Consider the following 10,835-nt stretch of genomic DNA (forward strand, 5'->3'; position numbering starts at 1 on the left):
GTGCACTGTAGCTGTCTTCAGACACACCAGAAGAGGGCATCAGATCCCATTACAGATGGTTGTGAGCAGTTGTGAGCCACCATGTGGTTGCTGGGAACTGAACTCAGGACCTCAGGAAGAACAGCCACTTAGCCATCTCTTCAGCCCCTGTCATCTTGTAATTAATGTTTTACATTAGCTGATTCCCAATTCTTCAAGAACTCTCAGGCATGAAGTAGGTTATAATTATCAATTCTATGACATAAAAATTCTGACTTTAACCTTTTAAAATGTCTTTTTAACCATCAAAAAATTAAAGTGCCTCTTTTCTCTAATTCTTATAAGCAAGAATGCTCTCTCTCTCTCTCTCTCTCACACACACACACACACACACACACACTCACACACACACACACACTCACACACTCACACACACACACACACACTCACACACTCACACACACACACACACACACACACACACATTCAAGGACTAGGACTTAGCTTTTCTTTGCAACTGCATACAAAGCTTTTAACTGTATGGTCACTCTGCCATCTAGCTTCCTAAGCTTATATAGTTTTCCCTGAGATTCTCCTGGGCCATGTTAGGACTGATCATCAACTTTGGTTTAAAACATATTGTTTCAGAACACCTAACAATGTCCAATCATGGACAGAAATCACAATAACAGGATACATCATGTGTCCTCCACAACAAGAAACAGACCTTACCTGAAAGATTAATCTGTGGTGCCGTCAGTTGTGATGTCTTCTTGTTAAATAAACATCAGCTGGACAGCACCTTTCCCCCTTAGAATCTAGGACGCAGATTTGGGTCTTAAACTTCACAGGCTAATGTGGAAGTCTAATAAACCAAATGGAGTGTCCACCCTTTTTCTGTTTGATGGATCGTGTACATTTACTTGAAAGGGCAAAGGTTTTTCTAGTAATCTGTGTCTGATTGGTCAACCCTGCTACTCTTAAATCACCAAGCATAACAATTATAATAGAAATTGTATTGTTGCTAGATGGTGGTAACATACCCCCAAGAAAAGGAGAGATGAGGGTAGAGAGAAACAGCCTGCTGTGAGCAGCCTGCCCTGCCACCTGAGGCCACTGAGGACCATGTCGGCGTCTGACACATGCAGCCACGAGGGTCTCTGTCGATGTTCCGATGTGCTCGTATTACTACCAAAGGTCATGCGGGCATCCCTGGTCTAGGCTGCTGCCTGGCTGGTCCCACCCCTCATCGGCTGCAGCACTTGGGAAAGTGAGCCCTGCACCTTGCTGGTCAGCACCTGGTGTCAGGGGCAAGAGTGAGCCAGCCGCTAGGGCATGAGCGAGGGAAAGCTGACCCCTCATCTGCCGTGCAGTGGTATGGGCTAGGGAAAATGCCCCCCATTCGTCTCTCCCCACCTGCGGCATGCGGGAGGACTGGTCCTACCGTCTACCAGCTGCAACTCTGGGTGAGCCAGTCAGGGCGGTGCTGGAGAGCTTGCCCCGGTGATGTGGGTTCAGGAGAGCTGGTGGGCTGACCAACTCAGCTACCACCCAGGCCCAGAGCTTTGAGTTGGCCCGCACCAACATCTACCCTATCTAAGAACTTCTGTAACGGTCATGAAAATACAAAAGCTGCAGGATCTCTGTGACACAGGACAACATCAGGATACCTCTGAGAGGTCCCGGTGAGTGGTAGCAACTGATGACGTTAGCAGAAGGCAGAAGACTTGAACCCAGACCGAATGATTCACTGCAACGAATGTTTGCAAGTGAAGATGTGTGAACAAATGAACTCCGGGACACGCCAACACACTACAGCTTCCACATCCAACACTTTTGTTTGTTTTAATTTTTTAAATCTTCTTTTGGTAGGGGAGGTTGCAAGGCCAGAGGGTAGATAAGAAGGGATGGGAAGATGAATGGGCTCAGAGTGCATGGTGTGAAATTCACAAAGAACCAATAAAAATTAAAAAAAAAAAAAAAAAAAAAAAAAAAACCTATGAAAGACTTAGATTAGGTCAAAAAAAGATAACTGAGTGCTTCTGAAGAAAAATCCATATTGTTTCTAGCACTGGTCGCTGGATGATCTCTTTCTGCTGGGTTTTATTTTCCTTGAGCGATTTACACCTCTGCAAACAACTGATGGCCAGAAAAAACTCCCACATACAGGATATGCAAGTAGTTTCCAATAGCTGGAGAGATCATTTTATTTCCCTATATGCAGAGTTAAATAAAGATATTCAATGCTGTTTATTGAAAGCATAGTAAGGTAGACGTTTTCCAGAGCACTGAGATAAAAACTGGAAACTCTAGAATGGGGTTGGATGGAAAAGAGAGGTTAGATTCCAGCTCCACTACAGCGCATGTGAGCATTTATAGCAAGGAACATATAGAGGTAAGAGATGGGAAAGAAGGAAGACTTCAAGGACAAAGTGGATTCTGGGTAGACCAGTAAGAGGATTCATGCTTTGTATAGGCAGGGTGAGCAGTTACCATCTGGGAAAAAAGAAAGATCAGGTTTGGTTTTGGTTTGTTTTAATTTTTTTTTTACCCTTACTTTATCTGCATTTATTTTATGCTGAATTTATGCCCGTGCCATGAGCTTTTGCTTCTTCAGTTTCTTCTGGGATATCTTTTTCTTCTGTGCAACCTCCTCTTCTGGCTTTGGAACAATCTGTTCCTTCTCAGTGAGGATCATCTCAATGTGGCAGGGGGAGCTCATGTATGGTTAATTCGGCCATGAGCTCTGTAGGTTCGCCGGCGCATCTTAGGTGCCTTGTTCACCTGGATGTGTTCAATGACCAGAGAATCTACATCTAAACCCTTAAGTTCAGCATCACTCTCTGCATTCTTAAGCATGGGCAGCAAAAACTCAGCACTCGTTTTTGGCCACTGTCCCTGTGTCCAGCCCCACTGTTTGGTCCGGGGACACTTCCAACTCCACCATTATACCCTGGAATGGCACAAATTGCTTCTTTAAATCGACATCCTTTAGGTACTTGGTGGCTTTGCGGATATGCATACCCTTGATGGCCTGGGCAGTTTCCCGGTGTTCTTAAAGTGAACACGAAGGTTTGAACCTCTGGACTTGCATGATTTTGTGGGGCTTTCTGGGTAAAGAGAGTAGCAAACCATCTTCACAGGACACCTCTGGCCGCTTACAGGAAGAGTTTGTTTTAATTATTAATAGAGCTATGGGTGGTGGTTCGTTTGCCTTTCCCGGCTTAGATCTTCCGCAGATAGAACTCCAGCTCCTCTTCTGCTCTGCCACACCGGCCTGGTCTTGAAGCAATAGAGGCAGGAAGCCCCCTGCTGGGGCTGCTCCTCAGGAAGACTGCTGACTTTTGCATTCTTTTTTCCTATCTTTGTATTTCTTTTGATCCTTTTCTTTGATCCTTTCTTGTTTAAAGTCTCTTCCTCCTCAGGAATCACCTTGGCCCCCTTCTTGAGGCACAGGCGCAGCACATAGTGGGACTCGTACCGCTGCCAGTGGTGCGGTGTGCTATCAACAAGCACAATGCTGTTCTTCCCCAGGGTCTTGGTGTGAACATTGTTAGACGCATTGTACACAACATCAATGATCCTTGCTTTGCGAGGACAAGACAGCGCCCCAGGAAAAGTTCCCTACATCCAAACTCAAGCCACGGTCCTTCTTACTGCCTCTTCAAACTCGGACTGTGTGTATGCGGCGAGGGCCAATCTTAGTGTTGGCAGCAGGCATCCCAGCTCATACTTCCGCTTCCTGTGGTAGGGCTTTCTCTTGCCACCGCTCTGTGGCAGTTGTGCCAGTTGTCCCGATAGATGCCCTTCCGTAGGCGCTGGCTGGAAAGAGGAAGCGCAAAGCTTCATGGTCCGGTTTCTAAAACCGAGATCAGGTATCACAAGGGACCAAATAGTGAGTGACTCAGCGGTTGAGAGAACACAGCGATCTGCCTGCCTTCCCTCCCAAGGGCTGGGTTTAAAGGCATGCACCACCACCACCCAGCAATACAGGTTTTCAAAATGATCAAAAATACATACTTCACAAAGACATGAAATAAAGTCACACCAAAGATTGAGAACAAATGTAAGTCAAATATCCTCATAGCCTTCAAGTAAGCAGAGTTCATAAACAAAATAAAAAGCCAAAATATATCTATGAAAGAAAAACACTAGTATATTGGACTCCTTACAAACCAATAGGCATTTTAAATTAGCATTAATAAAAGTAAATAAATACTAATATTATGAGGCAATGAGATGGTTCAGCAGATAAGGGCCCCTGATGACCTGAACGGGATTCACTGGGACCCACATAATAGGAGGAGAAAACCAATTCCCATAAGACAAGCACACTGTGGCCCATGTGTACACACACACACACACACACACACACACACTAAAGCAATAGATATAAAATAAACCTTAAGATAGTGGCAAACCACAGTCTTAGAGAAAATATTCATATTCAATATATGTGCATAAGATAAGAATATACACACAGACACACGCAAATAAGTAGGTGTAACAAAATAAATAAAAATAACAATTTTTAAAGAAATTTATCTAGGGGTTAGGGAGTAGCTCAGTGTGTTTGCCTAGCTCAGACAAGGTTTCAGTGTTTGACCCCAAGCTCTGAGAGAGAGAGAGAGTTTTGACAAGTAATAATACCCTTCCCCCTCTACACACCCTTTATATGAATTTATCTCCCTTGGAGAAATACCCTTGACTATCTGCTGCTGTGTATATCATAAAAGATCCTAGGTGATGTCTGGATTACAATTAGTTTTGCTTTAGAAAAGCCAGTTGTCCCTTCCTTACTGCTCTGGGAAGTTCTGCTCAGCTATGGTCATAAACAAGATTGGCCTTGTACTGTGAGATCAAGGACTCCCTGGCTTGGACCTATTGCAGTTTAAGATATTCTAGGCAATACCCAGAAATCTGCCTGGTGACTGGACAGTGAGTAACCGGCATTTACAAAGCTTTAAATCATAATCTTCCATTTGCATGCGTTTAAACGCTTTCAACAGCTCTCCCCATAAATAATGTTCACCGCTACAATTTATTGACTGCTGGCTTTGTTCCCTTTGACTGTCTGAAGTGTGTCGCCCTGAGATTCAGTTCATCCCTTCCTGTTAGCAGCCAAAGAAATGCTAAGGCTCTGTATTTGCAGGTCTAATGCTCCTGGATCCCAGCAAAACTGGAAGGCCGACTAGAGGAAAGCAAACAGCCTCGGAAGTGGGGTAGATGGTGAGCAGGACCGGCAGGCTTGGGGGCTGCACAAGATACTTATTCCACATTGTCAAGGTGCTTGGTGCTCCCTGGAGTAACTACACACCCTTCAGGATTCTGAAGCCACAGTGGCTGCATTCAGGCCACACTGCTTGTCAGAGCGGCCAAACCCAGATTCTTGCTCCCAGTGTACCTGGCCTCCTCTCAAGTGTTCTCAGAAGGCGACTCCTGTCTGCAGTCCGCAGACTTCAAGGCTCTGCACCGTCAAGAACCACCCACAGTAGACATTCATTTGCCAACTCATTTGGTACTTTTGATACTTTAGTCAAGTGGCATCACCGTGCCTGTTTTATAAATGACATTACTGTCCCCTAGAATCAAACTTCACTGGCACACCCCAAACTTGTGTTCATTGTATATATTTTTCATGTACACATACATAATAACAAATTTCACTGGCCTTTCTAGATGGTTCCAGGGAGGGAAACCCAAAATCACTACAGTCACTGAGTCATGGCAGCATCTTTGTCATTTGGGCATCCCTGGAGTCACTTGTAAGTTTATGCCAAGAAATGAGATCAAAAATACCAGCTCTGTGATTACAGGACTGAGGTTTGGATTAACCTGACTGTAAGGGATTGAAAAGAGGATCCACGCTTTGTGCCCCAAGCCTTTAATCCCCAGCACTTGGAAGTCAGAGAGAGGCAAGTGGATCTCTGTGAGTTCAAGACCAGCCTGGTCTACATAATAACCTCAAAAACAAATAAATAAATAAGGTTGAGAAAGGGAGAAGGAAGGGGAAGTCAGTTACCTGGCTAAAAATTCAACCATGTCCACATAATGGAACTCCGATAAAATGGAGGATGCTGAAACAGAGTAGACCGGGAACGCTCGGTGCAGAAGCCGTAACAGATCTGAGTGAGGTCGTGGGGAGAGATCGCGGAAGCTGTCTTGTGGAACCTCTCAAACCCCACTGTATGCCTTGTTCTTCATCTGGCTGGTCCTTGTTCATGTCATTTGGAATACAGACGTAATTGTACTGGAGGCTGGGCTCTGTGGGAAACCGCCAACTTTGTAGCTAGTTGGTCATCCGTGGCCCAGAGACTCCCAAAGTGCAGCTGACATCTAAAATAATGGCAGCCTCCCAGGGGACCATGCCCTTTAATTCGTGTAGTCCGTGCTAACTCACTATAGTGTGAGTTGGTGTCAGAATACTTCCCAGATATAGCACAGCATTTTTATAAGATGTTTTTATGCTTGATTGGTATTATTTTCCTACTTGTAAAAACCACTTGTGGTGTGATAGAATACAAAATGTTTTCTAATAAAACTAATGGGATTTTTTTTTTTTCACTTAACAGCTTTTATCCCAGTGGTAGGGTTTTCAGGAAGCAGGTTAAAAAACATTAACAAGGACTCCCTGCACTTAAAACACCTATAATAGTGGATCCAACTGAGAGGCAAATGGGACATCATGTTCTACTCCTTAGACAATAGACACACAGCAGTACCTGGCTCCAAATAAGACAATGAAGGCCGCTGGTCTTGTGGAGTGTCCTCTAGAAAAGACTGCTCAGACATGGGTTCAAGCCAATAGAAAACCTTCATTAGCCTGCCAGTGAGTACACTGGGTGTTCAGGATTCAGGGTGGCATCGGGCCTTTCTCGGGGTAAGCTTTTAAGCACAAGAACCATGCTCTAGGTTGACACGCTTCAGTTAACAAAAACAGTTAACCAAGAGCAGAACTACAGATGCCAAAAGAAAAAAAGAAAAGTTAGCACATTTAGAGACTTTCCTGGAACAATGGACTTTGATGGGTTCAGTCTTTGCTTTGGTTTTGGTAAGTAGTGCTGTCTATGTGCTGAGTTTTACAGCCTGAATGGTGCTCCATCATGGAGTCAGTTGTGCTAAGGTCTGGGCTGATCCAACCACATGAGCCAAGATACCCAAGGATACTGACTATTGTTTGAGGCTCTTTTTTATGCTGCTCTGGAGGAGTTTGGTTACTAGAAGTAAAGTGAGGGTGGGTTTTTTCTGTTTTATTGACAAATTATATGACATAGTCATTTTTTCTCTATTGTACATGTCCTTTTCTAATCTAGTTTTAATAATATGCATAGCCAATTATGCATAAACACAAGATGGTAAGTAGAGGACACTCCCTAAAAGGTTACTTGAAGACATAGTTTTTGCTTATTGCACATGTACCCAAAATCAGTTCAGGCCAGATCAGCCCATCTTACATGGTGCTCAGACATAACTGGGAATATGACTGAGCAGAAAACGTCAAGGTTTCATGGTCATTAAGAAGGTAAAACCTTACTCTATTCTTGAAGTCAGGTGTGTGTGCAGCTCAAGGCAGATGGGGTTGGAGGTCCTAAGTTGCTAACACATTGCTAAGAACATCATTTAAGTGGGATCTAAGGGTCTGCGGCTGGCAAGCATGTTATTAGAGAAGGGGGGGGGGTTGTTTATAACCTAATAAAGTGAAGTCCCCTTTCTTAAATCATTCTCTATGCCTTGCTGCCTGAAAGGGGGGGGGGACATACGGCTGGACAAACTCAGAAATCTTCATGTCTGATGACAAAGCACTCTTCAGATCTCCAACTCCTTTCAGCCTTGATGACTGTAACAAACTTTTCCTTGGCCTCCTTCCACTCCCTGTCAGCAGCTTTCCTTGGCAGATATTCTATGGCCCTGTCATCTCTAACATCTTGGGGGCATCTAAAACAACTTCAACTTTATAGCTGTAAAGTTGTTCCAATCTCTGGGATCTACACTTGATCTTCTGGGCTCCTCCAAAGGGTTTGAGTCACATCTCCAGCTCTGCCCTCTGTAGCACTCCAGGGTTTGGTTGACTCTACTCCACTGCCCCTGCTATTCTTGGTGGTCATCCCATGGAACTGGTATCTCCAGTATGCTGGGGTCTTCTGCTGCAACTAGACCTCACCGATAGCCTTTCATAGGCTCTCTTCATGGTACCAAGCCTCAACTTCTTTGCTTGACCCCTTCAGTTAATGGGCCATCAACTGCAACTGAGGCTACCACCAACCACCTTCCCTGGCCTCTCATAGTGCCAAGCCCCAGCTGCTCTCCATGACCCTTTAATACCTTCAAAACCAGCACCACCTGGGTAATTCTTAGCCAAATCCAGCTGCATCACAAGGTACAACGTTGGCTATCTCTGGAACACCGCTTCTCTCTCAGAAAACACCGCCCAGAAGATTTCATCTCAATGATGCTGGTCTCTTATCATTGCTAATGTCTTAACTCCAGCCAACCAGCATTCCAGTAACCCCATCTATTCTTGACTCCAAAGCCAGAGCCACATAATCAAAGCTTCCAAGTTCTGCTGTTTGCTGGAGCAGAACATGGCCCCCTAGTTCTATTACATTCTTCACTTCCTAAACTTGGCTGTCCTGGAACTTGCTCTGTAAACTGACCTTGAACTCGGAGATATGCATGCCTCTATCTCCTGAGTTCTGGGATTAAAGGAATGTACCAACACGCCTGGACCTGAGGTTTCCATGACTACTATTCCTCAAGATCTGGATCACAGACCTTCAGTATCCACATAAACGTTGGGTAGGCATGCTGGCCTACCTGTAATACCCGCTTCTGAGAGGTAGAGACAGGCATGGATCCCCAGAGCAAGCTGGAAAGCTACACTAGCCAAATTGGCAAACTCCAGACTTAAATGAGAGTCCCAGCCTCCAAATAGAAAGTGCAATCACAGAAGGTACCTGACATCCACCTCAGTCCTCTGAACACACATTTACACACACCCAAACACAGAAGGCCATTTACTCACTCATAGGTGAGCACACATGCACACATGTGCATGTACCACATACAGACATTTTAAAAAGACAGGAAGCAAAACAATACTCCCCACAAAATAAGATGAGCATTATACATAACACCTATAACACAGAAAACCTTGGCTTTGCAGCCAGTTGGTCAAATTACTGCCCACAAGCTTATTGGCAGTACATCTTCGAGTCACTTAATCCCATAAGACTCATTTTTATGGTCTACAAAACGCACATAACAACTCTGTGTGCTTGTCTGAAGATCGGTAGAGACAATGCATGAGAAACTGCTCTTACAACACTAAATAAATATGAAATCTTTCTGCTGCAAAATCTCAAATCTGAAGACATCTTTCAAACACAGCAACCCAAAGAACACCCAGATGTAACAGTAGTGTTTATTGGGTTTGGTTTGGTTTTTGCTGTTTGTTTGTTGTTTTGAATCAGAGTCTCACTGTATAGCCATAGCTGGCCTAGAACTTGCTAAGTGAACCCAGCTGGTCTTAAACTCAGAGAGCCTCCTTCCAGTCTCTTGCCTCTGGGGGATTAAGGACATTAGCTGGCATGCCCAGCCAGCATTCTTGCTAACCGTAGTGTTCCCCTGACAACCACCCCACCACCCAGGGCTCTGAATGCCTTCTATCCTGACAGCAGGTAAAGATGAAAAGATGCGGGGATTAGTGCTGAAAAGCACAGAAGGTGGCTAAACAGAACACAGTCTTCCCCCAGTCTTGTCTGTAACAAGTCAACTACCCAGGGCAAAAGGCAGTTTTGAACTTCAAAAGCTAAAATATCTGACAGGGTTTACCTAAATCTCATGCCAATAATCCCAGAGCTTTGGAGACTGAGGCAGGAAGATTGCTGTGAGTTCAAAGCCAGCCTGAATTACGTGGTGAGCTCCAAGCCAGCATTGGCTACAGAGTAGTATCTTGTATCAAAAAATAAAATATAATAATAATACGAGCTCAATCATAAATCTTGCAGTAGTGAAGTTTGCCTCCTCCACCGCTAACCTAGCCTGCCTGTATTTCTCCAGGATGCCGTGCTAGTGGGCCGAACCATCTCTGCCGCGGCTGCAATTCCAACTGTGTGTTCGTTTTCACAGGCTTCTCCTTTTGCAGCTGACTGCATGTGTCGTCTGTACTGAATGTCCACACTCGGTCTTCATGAATGGCACTATTAGTTAATTACCATCTGAGGAAGAACATGCACCAGTGCCCCGTGAAGTGGGCTTTGTGGTTATGTGAAAATGAGAACGTGAGGTGAACAGGGCTCGGCCGAGGAAATTCAATGACTACGCTGCGAGAAACAGGCTCCGTTTCTTTCTTGCCTTATTCTCTTATCGATTTGTCTGTGCTGCCGTGGATGTTTGTCACGCCGTCAACTAGTCCTTTAATTTGCAATCTTGTTATTATTTAGGAAATAAAATGCAAACCTTCTTTAGCATTAATATAATGAGACATTACTCTTTATGGAGAATTGTTAGGCATTTTAGTAACCCATATATCTTTGGTTCCCGGGGAAAAGACTTATTGATTTTTCTAGCAGTCGCTGTTAAGGCTTGAGACTTAGCGGTGGAGTCTCAGCGAGTCTACACAGGGGAGCTGTTTACACAATCAGCATAATTACTATCAGGTTGCACATGTGCATCATGCTAGTGGTACTTACACTATTACAGCGTTATTAAACTAAGCCATTCTATTCTCTCTGCTCCACACTTGAAGTGTTAAACATTCCTATGGTGCCATTCTGAATTGAGAGTTTACACAGTAGAAACTTACAAAGTGATCTCCTGAATATAATCGTATCCAAATACATCTTCAGATTTATCAG

General features: G+C 44.4%; 2 pseudogenes across 2 annotated transcripts; both read right to left on the reverse strand.

Annotated features, from left to right (window-relative positions):
- Positions 1-2,552: 2,552 nt before the first annotated feature.
- On the reverse strand, positions 2,553-3,114 carry LOC308413633 (large ribosomal subunit protein uL22-like; annotated as a pseudogene). Its single transcript has one exon. The product of its transcript is annotated as a large ribosomal subunit protein uL22-like (transcript).
- An 89-nt stretch (positions 3,115-3,203) lies between these two features.
- On the reverse strand, positions 3,204-3,828 carry LOC308417381 (small ribosomal subunit protein eS8-like; annotated as a pseudogene). Its single transcript has one exon. The product of its transcript is annotated as a small ribosomal subunit protein eS8-like (transcript).
- Positions 3,829-10,835: the final 7,007 nt, after the last annotated feature.

This window comes from Micromys minutus (assembly GCF_963924665.1).
Source record: "Micromys minutus genome assembly, chromosome: 1".
Classification (NCBI taxonomy): Eukaryota; Metazoa; Chordata; class Mammalia; order Rodentia; family Muridae; genus Micromys; species Micromys minutus.